The 17,125-nt window shown below is 37.1% G+C and overlaps 1 protein-coding gene and 1 long non-coding RNA gene across 7 annotated transcripts in view; both read right to left on the reverse strand.

Annotated features, from left to right (window-relative positions):
- The window catches only part of FHIT (fragile histidine triad diadenosine triphosphatase), a 514,383-nt gene that overhangs the window by 245,735 nt on the left and 251,523 nt on the right, over positions 1–17,125 (reverse strand). The window lies entirely within an intron of this gene.
- The window catches only part of LOC125698961 (uncharacterized), a 93,081-nt gene that overhangs the window by 61,861 nt on the left and 14,095 nt on the right, over positions 1–17,125 (reverse strand). The gene's annotated exons all lie outside the window — the stretch shown is intronic.

Raw genomic sequence — 17,125 nt, forward strand, 5'->3', positions numbered from 1 at the left:
CATTGAAAGTAGTGTTTCTGGTATCCAGTCCTCAAAACCTGCCTACCTGATAGCGATCTTCTGATTCCATGTCTATTGTAGCTTCGGTTCTCTTTCAGAGAGCCTTTTTCATTTTCTCTTCATGAAAGTGCTTCAATCTATCTTACATTTTAATTGAATCAAATTTAATTTAAACCAAATCAAAGGTCCTTTCAATACATCTACATAAGAAAGCACTTAATCTTAATAAACTACCATTTAAGATGGAGAAGGAATCTACAGTAGCAGTGAAATATATAGCAAATCAAAATTCTCTCTGTTCATATAAAGAAATGAAGCCAAAATAAGCTCACTCTACTGTTTAAACTGTGCAGCATGCAATGTGTAAGGAAGAGAAATGTGCTGCTAAAGTAATGCACTGTGACTGCGAACTATTCGCCGAAATCTGAAAAGAATCCCATTTCCCAAAGCAGCTTAGAAAATGACATTTGCTGGGACCCTGTATTAATGAGATGAAGATCCTTACCCCCTTCAGATTTTATTACATTTCAGAAGACATTTCAAAAAGTCAAATAATTTACTTTGCTTAGGTGAGGAGGAGTTAACCCTCTGGGATTCTCTGTCTCTTCAGCTCTACACTTGTCTAGCATATGAATTTTACTAGAGCTGTAACTTTTATTTTATGCAATGCATGGATATGAAATACTAACTGCTCCTCCCTCTTCCTTTGTACCTTTGCATTGGGAAGTCCACACAGTTCTTCAAAACCAAACACTGTATAGTACTACATTAGCTGGCATATACATTCATATATTATTTACTACAATTTACATAAGGACTCGCTCACGCTGAATAAAGATTTGTGGTCTTTCAACAGAAGTGAATAAGAGACATTAGTTTACGGGAGACAACTCAATTACCTTTCAAATTCCTGCAGTAAAATTATTAGACTTCTCCTTTAAAAACAAAACATTTCTATCTACACATAGTGAAGAAGTAGCATTAGGCACAACTCCGGAAGTCAAATCCTTCATAATCTGAAATAAAACCCAAACCTGAAACTAAAATAGCTAAATTAATCAGGAAAGTTACAGGTAACAGAGCAGAAAAATACCTTCAAAACCATGTATTAGTTAACAGTTCCTAAATTCCTCTTGCCAGGTGCTTTCCATCCACAGTGCCTGAAGGAGGTGTATTGAGTCCACGTGCACTTCTACAAACACGCAGTAAACCCTACTGGGCCTAAAATCATTTCAATTTCTATGTAAGTAGTTAAAAACTCTAGAGTATTACACCTTCATTTGGTTGCCAAAATCTTTCTGGCTTGGTATTTTCAAATGGCTTTATTCACAGCACCTTGAGGTCACTATCTTGCATTAGAATTACATATTTGGGAGACAAATGACTGCATTCAAAATTGGATAACTAAATACCTCAAACGTAACAAATAAATACTCATCCTACATATAGATTTTGCCTGCACAGCTTACTAGCATGATATATCTTGGTTGCATCAGGTCAACCTCTCCAAGAAAGTAACTTGTCAAAAGGTTTACTGTAGAGATTCTTTTCAACAATTCCAAGTATACAGAAGGCACCAAGTTGAGCAAACGAAAGGGAGAAAATACCTAAAACCTCTGAAATCTATCATTAATGAAGAGGATGAGAAGACAAATTACAACAATGTGCTGAACCACAGAACAGAATTGGCAACAAATTTCACCAGAAAAAAATAATGCTAAAGGCATGCTGAAGCTATGATACTTCAAAAGAAAAAGAATGGACATAACATACACTAAGCATGCATACTACTGCCTAGCTAAGCTGCTCAGACCACATATTTATTTCTGAGAGCAATTACAAATGCCTGGACATTTTCCTGGAGGTAAGTTCAATCTGGCACAGAGTTACCCTGGTATTATGCAGTACACCAGCCCAGCTCTTTTTCTAATTGTTCTTTTCATTATCATCCTATCTCTGAAAAAGAGACTTTCATAGGTGCTTTGTCAGGCACTTCCATCCAATTTACAAGAGTCAGATTGGCCACGACCACAACAAGCTCTTAACAGAGCTGAACTCAAATTCTGAGTGCCGATTCTCCTCAGCAGCAGCAAGACAGTCATGTGCAAAATTATGCAGATGATAACTGAAGAGATGAAAACTGAACATTGTTTTTAAACTTCGATCAGACACCTGCCTGATTTTCAGAAGCACAAAGCAATTATTAGCATACACTGAGGTCCCAAGAAGATTTCGCTTCCTACTCCTGAAATTCTTGCCTTGGGTACATATGACTTTCTGATTACTGTTTTTTTTTTTTTTTTTTTTTTTTAAACACAGCAGACACAAGATACTGCACATTACTCATATATCAACCATCCTCTCTCTTTTCTTTGCCCTTTCATTGTTTGTCTTATAGATTAGTCTTTTCTTGGGAAGCTAACACTATATTTGCTGGAGATATTTTATGTGGCAGCTAGAGATGAATTATGGCTAGCATTCCTTTATAGGGTTACAGGTGAAAGAAATGCAGAATTTATTTGCCTTTATTATATATGCAAATGGACAATTTTTTTTTTTTTTTTCTATTTAACCCCTCCTGTATCATGCTTGAGGACTTGTACAGAACGAGGAACAAAGACTGAATAAGTGATTCCAGTATTAACAGTTTTCTGAGATGAATGGTGTTTCTGAAGTTATCAAAGTGCTGACAACCTCCATAGTTCTACAGGTGTGACCTCCACAAGACACAGTCTTTAAGGAATTATGTGAAAAACGGACATACTTCATTCCTCCATAACCATCATTCATCTGAGGTAATTTTTTTCAGCTGACAAGAGCAACAGAACATGCATCAGTAGAGTCCTGTTGTTTCTAAACTTCCAATTCCAAAAGGTGCTGCTGACACTGCATTTCATTAACCATCAACAGCTTTGATGCTTGGGCAGGCAAACGGTAACAAGTTCTCCCAGGATCAAACTCCCTGCGTGTGCACAGCTCAAGCAGGATGTGAGCTACAAGAAGCTTCCTGCCCAAGTATTGCCTCTTTCTGAGCATATGTGCTAAAAGAAAACAATCCGTATGGTACAACCCCAATTCTGTCCCATCTGTCTCCCCAGGCATTTGCCCTGCCCACCACCCTGCAGGACACTCAGCGAAGCTTCTCAGAGCAGTATGGCTCTCCTGCTGGCAGACACGCTGCACTGGTTCCGTTGCCCCATTGCATGAAGTCAGGCAATGCTTCCACTAGACGTAATCAAAATAGTAATTTAGTCTGTGCTTTTCTGAGACTGTGATTAACTATAAGCCTAACAGGGACAACCAAAAGAGTTATTGGTGACAAAATTTCAGACTCATTTAAAATTCCACAGATCATAAAATGAGTTAAGAGGGATTACATCAAGGCAACTCAAAGGCACCATTCTCTGAAACAATATGGGGATGCACAGAATCAGATGTGAGGTATTGCATCAGCTGGACCCAATACAAATTTATTCTTGGAAAGCAGTTACCTAAAATACTGTGAGATTCGACTCAAAACAAGAGGGATCAAGTTCTGAAAAGTAAATTGGAGAATCTTAAGTACAATACTTGATTCTATCTGTTCCTCCTCCTTGCATTTCAATTTCAAGTGTAAAGATAAAGCAAATCATAAATCACTTTCACTTCCAATTTTAAAATTGTTTGTATTTGGAGCCAAATGAAAGTCTTTATGTGAATTTCTACTGCACATAAAGCACATAAAATACATAAAAGCAAGGAATGCAAAATACTGCTTATGCTTTTTAAGTGACTGGTCCTCTTCTACCTGAAAGTTACCTATATTCAGAGTCTGAATTGATGAAGCAAGGCTTAATGTTTAGACAGATAATTCTTCCTCTCAGTGGGTCTCTACAGTCTTCAAGTACCCTGCTAGGTCCAATATTTGTTATTGTACTGCTAACTACCTGTTATTCACAAGAACACCAGTTCCAATAATTCCCTTAACGATAACCACTTCACTTCTTTTGTGACTTCAGAGCAAAGCTCAGCCTCTACATCAAAATTCTCAGAAATATAGCAGATAATACATATCGAGAAACCTCTTAGAAATAAATAACATCCTACAAACTAGGCCAGCTTTTCCTATTTAAGCTGAAACTTTTCCCACTACCTGTGAGCCGTCACAGCAAGGGGAGGGGGGAAATATCTCTATTCTGCCTGACCAAAATATGGATAAGGATTAAAATAAGCCAGAGAGCATCTCAGCCAGAGAAGAAACAGGCATATTTGAAAGCATTCATTTGCAGACAGTTATAATGACTATGTCTGGTTTCACTCTAATCAGACAGATGAAGAAGAATTCAGAGGCTCCCTTCAGCAATACTGAGGACATTATGTGGCAGCTGTTTGTTCATACGATAGATGTACAACATCATGTCTTGATTATTAAATATGCATTCGCAGGTTTACAGGAATATTCCTCAGTCAGGTTTTAGCATACTTTATATTCAGGTGCAACAGCCTTATCAAGTATTAAGCAACCTCAGCATATTAGGTAAGCTTTGATTTTCTTTCAGTTGCCCCATGTTGCTAAAAAAAAAATTGATTTCTAAGATCTTATCAACAACCTTTGAGGTTCTTTTGGGAGTTGATTCTTTGCTATCATGAGGATTCATAATGGTTACGTGTCTGGTTGTTGTCCACCATTCCTTTATAGAGCTCACTTTATGTACAGTATCTTTTGAGGAATGATTCATTCTTTGTGTAAAATCATTTGCAAGCACTTTTAAGTTCTGAGATTACTCATTCTATGTCTCTTCCTGAACTATGATTTCTTCTTCTTAAATGTTTAAAGTAATGATCAGGAGGCTACAGTACCTGATTATACTGCACGATAGCAAATTTCCTCCTTTAATGTAAATTTATGTTACTGTTCCAATTACACAGGCATAGCGTATAGATTTCTAGTTGCATGCATAATTTCTTTCACAAAAGTTTAAATAGAAATTGCCTAAAGCCTTTCAAAATAGATGCTTTGTACCATGCTCCAACCTAGAAAACAAAGATCAAACAATTTCTGTTTGAAGGGGCTTCCATTGGCAACACACAGATCCATCCACTCCCTCTGTTACAGGAAAGGCCAGACTACCTTATCTTAAAGGCTCTACCCAGTATGAAAAAAATAAATACACATATATTACAAAAAAAAAAAAAAAAAAAAAAAGAAAAAATCAACTGTGGTCTTAGAATAGCCATCTACTCTCACTATAATAAACAGATGTATTAGCTGTCACTTTCTGTGTAGTTAACGTATAACTATTCATCTGAAAATTAGATGACTACATACAAATTAAATACGTTAACAGAACTAGAATCTACCTTTCCCATACAAGAACCAAAGGTGTAACAGTATTCCTAGTATATTTTTCATCTCAGACACAAGTGAGCCAAATATGCCACATGAACTCCTTTTTCTCAAGAAAACACCTATATAGGTCAAACAAAAATTGCTTTTGTAAAGACCAAAAATTGAGCAAGGAACACAGGACCTGGTATACAAGTCACAGGGTGCAGCAAGCTACAATGAGATTACAGATTTCTGCTATCCATCTCCAATCACAGAGCTTGGATTTCTCTTAGCAAAAGATGCTGCAGCAGAAGCATAAAGTCTACACATACTGTACATATTAAATGTACAAGACTGTGCCAATACCAGCTAAGTGAAAACAGCGTCCTCTATAGACAAGTGGAAACATGGCTCCAATCAAGAAAATGAAGCCAAATCAAAAATAAAATGACTCTGTTTAAGAATCACCTACTGCAAACTTGTGCATGCAATCCTCCCCTTTTTCTAGAGCCATGGTATATGGTCCATATTGTTTTCTCATCCAAATACACAACTCAGTAACCATATTAAAGAAAGATCCATCCGTGATGGAAGCTGATAAGTGTTGTTGGCAAACCTATTTACTTGCCCTGTTCTGCTGGCCCCTTTCATAATGAAGGCAGATGGATCTGCAACTGCTGTACTAGGTCATTTATGCTCCCTTAGAAGAGAGACTAAAATGAGCTTCTGTGGGGCCTGCTGCCAAAATAGGGGAGTACAACCAAAACTTTATAATATGATATCGTCTTTGAAACATTTGTACAGCTTGTCCTTCATACAGTTTCTAAAAATTTTGATTAAATGTATTTACACAGCCTTAATGACAACTTAAATGTAATTGCAAAGGGGCTTTCACTTGTAAGGACTGGTAATAAAAGGAGTAAGAAAAAAGCACAAAGATCTTTTTAGATGTTCTTTTCCCAGACATTAAAAACAGCAAAAGAGAAACATTTTAGAGTGACTCATTTGTAGCCTCACAATCAAAAAAATTATTTAAAAATCTTCTGAACTTGACAGCCTACAATCAAATGAATCAGCCATGAACAGAACCCAGCCAGAAGCCTCTACCACGTATCGACGTTTGGAAAATGTGACTCTGGGAAGCCATCATTCTCTAACTACAATGGCCTGAAATTATTTGGTAAACAACATGACTGCAATGTAAAGGTACAATAAACAGAGCAATATTAAAAATTCAAGAATGACTGCAGGGACTAAGGAAATTATTACTCTGTATTTTTTGTGTTATTCAAGTGCCAACAATATTTAGTCATCTTTCTTGTTTTTCTTTCTTGCATTCTTCTCAAAATAAGCTTGTCGTGGTAATGCACTATGTTAATCCTAGGGGCATTACTGAATAACTAGCTTGGGCATCAGCTGCTGCAGCCTTTACAGGGCTGAAGATGATCTCCACACTGTTTGTTTTACTGTTTGTTTGTTTTCTTAAGCACGTATTTATTGAAAGCAAACAAACTAGGAAGACAACAGCAACTTCCAGACAATGCCCACTGTTTGTATTCTGTGGGGATTTTTATCCAAAAGTGCTAACACAAGAACTCGTGCTACCTTTTCATATTCAGTATAAAACATTACATTCAGAGAAACTCTACTTTCCCAAAGCCTAAACAAGCTGTTCAGCTGAAATACACACCAAGGCAAAATGAGCCCAAACTCTGAAGGACACTCCTACTCTGAATAGCTTTTCAGCAGCATGACATCGGGTTGGAGACACACATTCTCGGACAGAAAAGAGTAAACGAACATCAAACGTTGCATAAGAAAGCCACAGAAACTAGATTAATCTTGTTTTGTCACAACTGATGTACCTCCGCCAAGTAATGTCTGCATCAGAGGACAGACTCCCAAAAAGAGAGGTTGGTTCAATTCACTTCACATTCACCCTCACCAAAGCACTTTAAAAAAAATAAAAATTAAAAAAAATAATCACATTCTTATCCTTCAGTAATGATCCTTCTGAGTTGGAAAGGAAGACATACATTTCAAGTGGTCAGTCACTTCCTTCTCTTTAGTTTTATGGAAAATGGAAATCCTTTTGGTAGATAAAAAAAAGATATAAGAGCCATTTTTACACTCTTTGCATTCTCAGTTGTACTCATTTTTCAACATGAGAAAACTCCAAAATCCAAGCACTGAACTTCACCTTTCTGTAATAGGCCACCTATGGGTTGAAGTTCTTGAGCTTGGAAGTCAGTAATTTCCAAGTGTGCAGATTCATCTCATGCTAAGACAATGTGAATTGAAACATCTCAGTTCAGTCTTAGGATCTTTGGTTTCAAATCCCATTTTTGAAATATTTGCCTATTATTACAAGTTAACAAAGAACCACCAGGAAATCCAATAAATTACATAGCCCTCAAAGTCTTCCTTCAAACTCCAGGCTCTTTCCTCTTCTCAACCAGAAAATAACTTCAAGTGAAAATTATGAACATTTTAATTCTAATATTTCAAGTATTTATTGATTTTTGTTGCTTCTGCCGGAAATTTAAACTTATTTTAATAAAATTAATTTCTGTGTTGACTTACGAGAGCTCTGCATTTACTTTCTGATCTGCAAACTAACATGAAAAAACATTTGGGACTTCTGGGAATATCAGATAGGAAGTTTTCTCTTTAGAAAATTACTTCTTAGTAAAAAATTGCACATGTTTCTAAGTCTGCCCTTGTAGGATTTCAAACTTCTTTTTAGATGTATCATGCACTGAGCAGTCCAAAACCCAGGTAACCAAGCCTGGAGCAATCATTTCTCTACTCTCAGTTGAAGTCATTGTCCTCTGGCAGAAGCCCTAAAGAGCTTCCCTATTTATTTTTGTCCCAAAGCATTTTTTAATTTGCCTTCTTAGAAGTTCTACTATATGAACAAGGAAAATGAAAAATAACACAATCTCTGACAGATGAAAGAACTGAACTTTACTGGAGCCTTAGAGAGTATTTGAGTTCAACAGACCAAAGGAATTAAAAAAGGACCACAGTAAGAGGAGACAAAAGCAGTGATGTGTCACTAATATTTCACGTTCATCTCATATTTTGAAGTGGTGGGATAAATGTGGCTGTACAATTCTTTGAAGGTAAGGAGACAGGACATACTATTTGTGTGACTCAGACCAGAGGCTGGATTCTCCAGGGCCTTCAATGGTGCAGACACCAGCAGAGCATCTTGATTAACAAGACTGAGGGCATGGGATGCTAGAAATTGAAACCATTAGACTTCAGAATAATCTTACCATGAAATCCACTTTGGAGAAATTTGAAATTTAGGTGGAAATCTTCCTTTCCACAACACAACTCAATAAGAAGTATTTCAGTCTGACAGAAATGCTATTTAAAAAGCCACAAACAACAAAACCCCAACAAGCTCTAGATTTGTCTTGCCCAAGGTGGACATTTAGGATATTTAGGACAAAAGAATATTTAGTTGCTATTTCAGGCTGTTCCATGATATTTACTAACTAGCACTAAGCTTTTGCAAGAACATAATTCATTTTATCAGTCACATCTGCTATTTTCTTTTCTTCTACATGCTAGAGAGGAAAAAAAAAAAAAAGGAAAAGAAAAGAAAACTGTCCTCTAGGTTGATGAAGGAAATTTTTTAAATGTGAAATTAAGTTATTTTAGTGCCAGACATCTCAGTCATTACTTCGTGATATCCTACTAAAGCAAACATATTCACTTTAAGTAGAATAATCAGAGTAAGTAAAAGGGCAAAAACTACTCATTAAGCAATAAAAGCATATAAAAAACGTAACAGAGGCAAACATTGGCTATTTTTGTAGCCTTTTTGTTTTGCGTTGACACAAAAAGCTTTTTTAGCAGCAATAAAAGATAAAAGATCTGCGTGATGAAGTTGCAGACCTTGGATAAATATTTGACTATCCAGTGACATTAATAAGGTTTCAACAGGGAAAAGCCTGCGTCCAGCTCCTGTGAGATCAGACCCCCAGCAACAAAGGTCAGGGACTGCTCCTGTTGTGTGCCCATTCTCACTCAAACATACACAGCTGGTTCTGATGAGAATCCACTCTGCCTTTGGACAAGCTCATACATACCCACCTGTAGCTTGTTACTTATTGTTAGGCTCTTCATTTTCAAGATACCTGCCTGAGGACTATTTCTGAGCATTATTTCCAAGAGAAGAAAAGAAGGGTCTTAGACATAAACCTCAACCATGTATAAAGAATTATGTCAACCAAAGATTCTCACTGATAACAAATACTTGACAGATTGATTTACTTTAAATATATGTGATAAAGAAATATTCTGAGCATTCACTGGAGCGATTCTTACTCAGCAAAACTCCTAACTGTAGATTCATTTTGACACATTCCCAGTGTCGTTTTTTGATACGAGTTTTGATGCTCATTAATTTAGCACAATTACCACCTTTTTAACATTACTGTGGTGTTTACACTTGGATATAATGAGACAGATACCAGAAATTGGACAATACACTAGGGCACTAGAATACTTTGAAAGCAAAACAATACTTTCAACAATACTTTGAAAGAATACTTTGAAAACAAAAATAGTTTGTCAAAAGCCACAAAGCAAAATTAGGTGACAGACATCATCTTTGATAGCCTTGGCTTTTGATTTACTCTTGCTTCTTTCATGCTCTGGTAAAATGTTTCAGCCTTCCAGGAAGGATATGTTATTAGTGGCTGTCGATTGATCTGACTAAAGCCTTCATCATAAAAAATGTATAGCTTCATATAATTAAAAAATCCAAGTACTGCGAGTTGACTAAAATACTGTGGACTCTTAAATAATTCAAATTTGTGTTTAGTTACAGCAGCTGTTTAATTAAAAGGTAGAAACTGCAACTAATCCACTATGGTTGAACGAAATATAATCTATAACGGAATTTAATCCCCCTAAGACAGAGAACAGTGATATGGATTCCAGAAGTCAAGGGCTCCATTTAATGAATCTCACAAAAGGATCATATTACATCTGAGCCAGCACATCTTTGTTTCTCTGATTATCCAAATAATGAATCATTTCCCAGCTTGATGCTGAAATTATAATTTTGTATTTTAATATTTAAAAGGAAGGTCTTTCACATGCATTATGTAAACTCTATTGGAATTTGTACTCAAAAGCTTCACCAGTCTGAATAATCAGATGCACTAGAATAGAAGAAATGCATTTTCTGACTCTCAGCTAACTACTTAATTGTTCATAATTAAAACATTTTGTAACAAAATTCTTGCACAAATGGCCTGGAAGTATCTTTCCCAACTTAAAAGCCAGCTAAGGAAACTGCAGCACACAGGAGTTCTGCAATTGCTTGCTGTTGATCAGCTGCAATGATTTAGGCATGATTTCAACTTCAGATCAGTTCCCAAAAGTACACTACAAGGCAGGAGCACAACAAAACATTTTTTCCCTTACTTTTGTATTTTTAATTACAAAACAGAAAGAGCAAAACTAAAAATCATCCAATTCTGCCTTCTCTGATCCAGAAAGCGTTCATTATTTTCAAATGTTTGCAATCATACTGGATTCTGTTTATATCAAGGCAGAGAGGCTATCAAAGCAGAAAATGGTAGTTCTTAATTAGAGAGGCCAGGTGGCATGCGGAGTCACAGCACAAGTGCCTCTCCACAGCCCTGCCAATGATTGAAGACTTGACCTCAGCAACCATTCTTCAGGGGTGAAAAATAATACAGTCACCAGGTGGCCATCTCCTCAACACAGACAGCCATCTGCACCAAAATGTGCTAAATTACATTTAGATGTCTTTAATGCGAACCGTTATCCATTAGAGTCACAACAGGAAACCACGAGGTCCTGTTAATTGAAACTTCAACTGTGACTTAAACCTCTGTCCCAGACAGAAGACTGACACTTCACCTGCTGGGTCCTTCAGTCTAACATGGCTCACTTTTTGTGTGTGTGCGTGTCTGATCAGATATATAACAGTAAAGGCTTGATCTGCAAGGCAGCCAAGATCTGGGGGAAAAGTCATTCTTTGGAGGATTTCTTATAGCTTTATTTTAATAATGGGCTGAAAAACAGTTGTATTTCTAATTTGCTAACAAGGGGCTATTAAACACTTTCAAGGAATGCCCTGAGATGGCAACGCCAGCTGCTTGCCAGTGCATACAGAAAGACGGCCCTATTTCTGCCAAGAGAACTCAAAAGCTCTGCCCTCTCTCTGCAATCAGGAGAGAGACATGCAGTTTACTGCTCATCCACTTCTCCAGTTTGTGGAAATATACCTCAGAACACAGAAAGAGAGAATATATCAGGGAAGAAGCAAGAGAGAAGTCTGCACCACCTTGAAATGCTTTCCTCTACCTCCAACACCCAGCTCCCCCTAAACACCATGGCTGCAGTAACCACTGCATCAATGGGAACCTCCATCTCTATCAGGACCCTCACGCCCTCTATGCACACCTTTACGTTCAGCTATGCCTATGTCTCTATGTTCCCTATGTCCACCTTGTTATTTCAACTGAACTTGAACATCCAGCACTGAACCCCCTTGGGAAAGATCACTTGAAGGACCCTCACTGAAGTTGCATCAGTACAGGCAACAAAACTGCTGATACAGCTGGAAACTTGGGACACATCCATCCACTGAAGGAGTGGGGACTGCACAAAATGAAAGCCACCTGGCATAGCAGTGAAGGCAGTTAATTTCCAAAGAGACTAAATTAAAAGTTCACCTGTAGAGCACAGATGGTGTTTTCTGTGGCTCGTGCATTCGAAGCACTGAGCTAAGATGTGCTACATGGTGCTGCCACCCACACTTTGGAGTGCCCAGGCCATTCTTGGTATCATGGGCACGCAGGGAAGGACACAATCACAGATCTTCACTCCAAGAGATATTTCTATTTGAATGAATAAAATAAAGACACCGAGTGCTACAACTAAAAGCTCACGCATTAACAGAATCACGGTTCATCAATTTTTAAATCCACATTTAGAGCTTCCTCCTAAAAGCCAAAGAGAAGCGACAATAGATAGTCTCTCAAAATACAGCATCTGTTCTCTTTCATTCCATGGTTACAGATAACCTTCATAAGCTGATTTGCTCATGACAATAAATTTATTTTCAGAAATTATACTCCTGATCTAATATGAAACAATAAATAATTCAGAAGTTTCACATTATTACAGGGAATTATATTTAGGAGATCAACTAGGGATCTCTGTAATGAGAAACATTCACCTTGCTAGAGGAATGCTACTCTGCATTTAATCTTATAATATTCCCTTCAGGGTGTACAAGACAGCTTGCTGGAAAATATAATGACTCCTTGACTGTTTTCTGATGAAAAAAAGAGTAAAGAAAACAGTGATATGGAAATGAGATCTACATTTCATTTGAAATTCCATACGCACTATTTTAAAGCCACCTTGTTTCAATATGGAGAAAATCAGAAGATTTTGATGAGCCTGATGATGTTATTAAAAAAAAAAAAAAAAGATTAAAAACCACAAAGAAACAAAAAGATGTGGCACGTCATATTAAAAGTCACTTTTCTTTTGCAAACAGAAAAGATGTGTTTCAGCTGTTTTTACTCTATTGTTTGTTAACTGGAAAGAGAAAAGCTGGTTCATAAGTTTTCCGTTGGCCCTAAGTAAAAGCATCAGCTGAGTGACTTGTTCACCAACTGCTGCAGCAGTGATGATGAGCAGTGCAGCCCCATTCTCACCAGTCAGCTTGTAGGCAATTAGCACCAGTTACAGCTGAGAATTTCAGAAACGCATTTCAGACCATTGTCATGTTTGAGTATTCATCTCAAGGTAACTACATTGTGACTAATTATTTTTCCTCACTCCAGTGCCCCCTCTGAGGACTGTATGGTAATTTATGTTGGTCAAAAGAAAGAAAAGATCTATTTTTTTTCTCCCCAACAAAAGCTAATATAGGGTGTCCTCTGCATTCATGATAATAAATATTGATGCATGCAACCATCTTCCAAATTAGGTAACTAAACAATATATGCATAGTTTCTACCAGTCCGAAATCTTCAAGCAAAATCATTAGATTGTCAGTATGTATGATCAAATTCTGAAAGAAAAATAAATATTATTGATGATGACAGCATGCTATTGTATCTCTGCATCGTTATGCCAGAGGTGTACATTCTGAAAGCATCCCTTGGGAAGCAGGCAGACAATATCATTAATTGCCTGTAGGATTTTGTCATGTCACTTAGATGCAACAGTCTGAAAAAAAATGACTGAATCTTTTAAATGTTTTATTATTTTTAAGCATTGTGCATCCTACCTCAGAGCAGTTCAAATTACATTCTTCAGAGTAATTAAAGATCTGCTTACAAATAACTTCTTTTGTGGCAGAAGAAAATAACACTTATCTGAATGACTAAAGCTAAAATCATCTAAAAGATCAGCCCTGATACTTGGGAAAGTACATTGACAGAAAGACTACGATGTGAAATAGTTCCAGGAGAATGAGTCTCAAAAATTTTCATTTCAGTTTCTAACCATGCTATTATTACACACTAAATACCTATAGAAAGCTACCATCACCAGAATTCTCAGGCTTGAAGTTTCGGCTGAGGCACTAATTTCCAGATTTTTCTTTGGAACAGGAGTTCAGATAAATGAAGTCTTACTGTGCTTTTTACTCTATTAAGTCTCAAAATCCAAGTCCCTATGATATATTTAGGCAACACATTTATGTAATAACCTATAGAGAGTTGGCCATAATTCAAACAAGCTTTCTGACCCTTATTGTAAGTTTCCACGACAGTAATGCTGAGCCACTGACCCCTGCCAACTATCTTATATTTTTCCTCTTTTTTTCCCCTACAGAATTTGCTTTATCAAATCTAAACACAAATTACTATCTTGCTGCATTTATTCTAGTTAATAGAAGAACAAGTTTACTACACAAGTTGTATATACATTGCACAGCCCATATGAAAAGAGATGCTAGGTATAAGTCACATCTCACATCCAGATGTAATTCAATCAATAGGAAATCATAAGAATAAAACTCGCATCCACTGCAAACCCTGCTCTTTATAGTTACCAAGATAACCTCATTTCTGCTACCCTGGGAAATGCAGCTAAACTGTTTGTTACAGGTGTTGGTTAACAGCATTCACTACAAATATGCTAAAATGGCATATATTTCAATTAATTAGATTTCCAGAGGGGTAATGTGGTATTTGGACTTTGACATTAAATCAATTCAAGCTTCACAAATACTCTTGACAACCCCCTGTAAAATCAATAGTAAAACCTTGTATCCCTTGGAAAGGACAATGATATCTACAAGAAAATAGGAATTTAAATAAAATTGGAATTGTCTGTTGCAGATAGCTTTGGGATTATTCTAGCACTTGTACAGTATTTAACATGATATCTCAGTTAATCTTATATTCTCAAGCACAATACGGACGTTCATTAAAGATGTAATTGACTATTGTGAATATTTCCTGCATGATAACACTTTTTTCCTCCCATTAGTAAAGGAAAATTAAACAGTTTTGGATTAGTTTTAAGACAAAATGTGGATCTTCTGTTAGCACCTCCTCTACCAAAAGGACTTCACAAATTGCACACTGGTAACAAGATTCTAACTTACCCTTATGCTGTGGAACTTCTGTGAAAATCATTATGGGAAGGTTAGCAGGAGGCAGCAATATCCTTAGCGCAGAAATAAACTTTTGCTTTTTGTGCTATATTATGGAAATTAATGAAGATAGCCTTTGTTGCCAATGTTCACTTTCCAGTTTATCATTTTGATGAGCAACAATAGTTGTGTTGTTTTGTTTTGTTTTTTTCCCCCAAGGAAAATACCATAAGCATCTGGCCAGGAACCCAGACCTAGCAGTGACAGAAGGAACTGGTGAGATCCATTTTACAACCACTAAAAATATTAAGGCTTGAAATAGAAAACAAAGGGAAAAGTCCTGAAGGATGCAGCTACCACAAAACGGTTCTGAATCTCTCAGAGAAGATAGGAATAACATAAATATTCATTGTGTTCATCAGAGAATAGCACATTGCAAGCTCACTGGAAAACAGAGACACTTCAGTATATGTTGAGGCCTCATAACAATGAGATTTGCCAATTAAATCTGAAGGGTGTGATCAGCTCTGTTGTGATATGGTGAATAACACGCTGGGAGACACTCAGATGAAAGGTTTTGAATCACTGCAATATTCCGTTTCAGGCTTTTTTTTTCCCCATCCTGTGTAAATATGAGAATGAGATGTGGTAGACAAGCCTGAAGAGACTTAAAGGAAGGTTATTTTGAGGTTGTTTTTCTTTACCTAAGTCAGCTAAATGCTAAACTAATAGCAGATATATTTACTTTTCTATCAAAGCTTGTAAATTGCACCTTGTTAATAGACCTTGATGAAGTAAGATAGCTGTGTTCCCTTGGATTTGGATCTACTGAAATTTTTTTTCCTCTTATGCCTCCTGATTAAGTCCTGTGATTATACTGCGCATAACTAAAGAGAAAAGAATCTCTTCATTTCTTCCAGAAAATAAACACACAGGACGGACAGTGGCCATCTTTTCACTACTGTAGTTTTTAATCCTTTTATTGTGAACAACAAGAAAACCCTCACTATGGCTCTCTGAGCCTAAGGAGGAAAAGAGAGACCCTAACGCAACCTGACAGCATTCACAGAGAGCAGCACTAGAGAGCTCACCACATTCCTGCAGGATTCTGTGCTGATAACCCTCAGGAGGAGGTTAGCTGGTTCTAACTCCACCCATTTCAAAGGTGAAGGGACTGGTGAGGCACTGAACTGACAGCCCCAAGATCACCATCACCAGTATCACTCACATTACCACAGCAAATGGGAGCTCAAGTCACAGACCAAAACCCCCCCAGCTAAGTGCAGAATACAAAGCCATCTTTGATAAAGACTAGGAACCCAAGAGCTGGAAACACAGAATGTGCCATCCAGTACCCACAGCAGCAGCTTGTTGTCATCAGCAGCCCTGAAATGCTACCAGAAGGCTGTACTGACTATAGCAATGGGCTGTCTGCAAGATCATTTAGCATAACTAAACCAAATACACTCAGCTAATACACAGAATATGCAATTTTTTGTCTGTTAACATGGTTATCATGGCACCTTGCATTAAGTGTCAATTAGCAACGAGTTTTGACCAAGTGTGAAATCTCATTTCAGGTTCTGTATTTACTTCCAGTAGCCATCAGCTTCCAAGGTAAACATAGCTGCCTGCTAAACCACATTTTCATCTCCAAAAAAATCACTTTCACCATATCCTTTGATTTCAACAAGACCTGGATTTGGCCCAGGGAATTTATCCCATTTATTTGCAAAGCTTCCACTAAGTTTGTAAATCCCTGTAGCTCATACTGCAGGAAGAGAAAATTTCTAAATGTGACAGCGTTGATAAATTTCTCAGGCTCAGGAAAGTTTGGAGGATGCTATTGCTGCAGTGTGAGCAGCTGCCCGATGCACTGAGTGACAGTGAGCTGGTTAATCCAAATGGCTTCATGAGGATTAAACAAAAAAAAACCAAAAAAAAACCAAAAAACAATTCATCCTCCACGCTTCTGAAAGGCCAGCACCACTACTTTCAGATTCTGTATTAATATGCATTATAGGGAACAAGATGTGAATAAGTTAAGGAGAAGGCTTCTTTTAGGTACTTACTGCTGATCTGTAAGCTTTATGATGTGTAGTATCATCATTCTGGAGGTCACACACTCAAGAAATTTAATTTTGCTTTGCTACCATAAGAACTTCATTGCTGCAAAATAATTCAGATTCAGCTACAAAAATAAG

Source organism: Lagopus muta, chromosome 11, assembly GCF_023343835.1.
Source record: "Lagopus muta isolate bLagMut1 chromosome 11, bLagMut1 primary, whole genome shotgun sequence".
In the NCBI taxonomy this organism is placed as follows: domain Eukaryota; kingdom Metazoa; phylum Chordata; class Aves; order Galliformes; family Phasianidae; genus Lagopus; species Lagopus muta.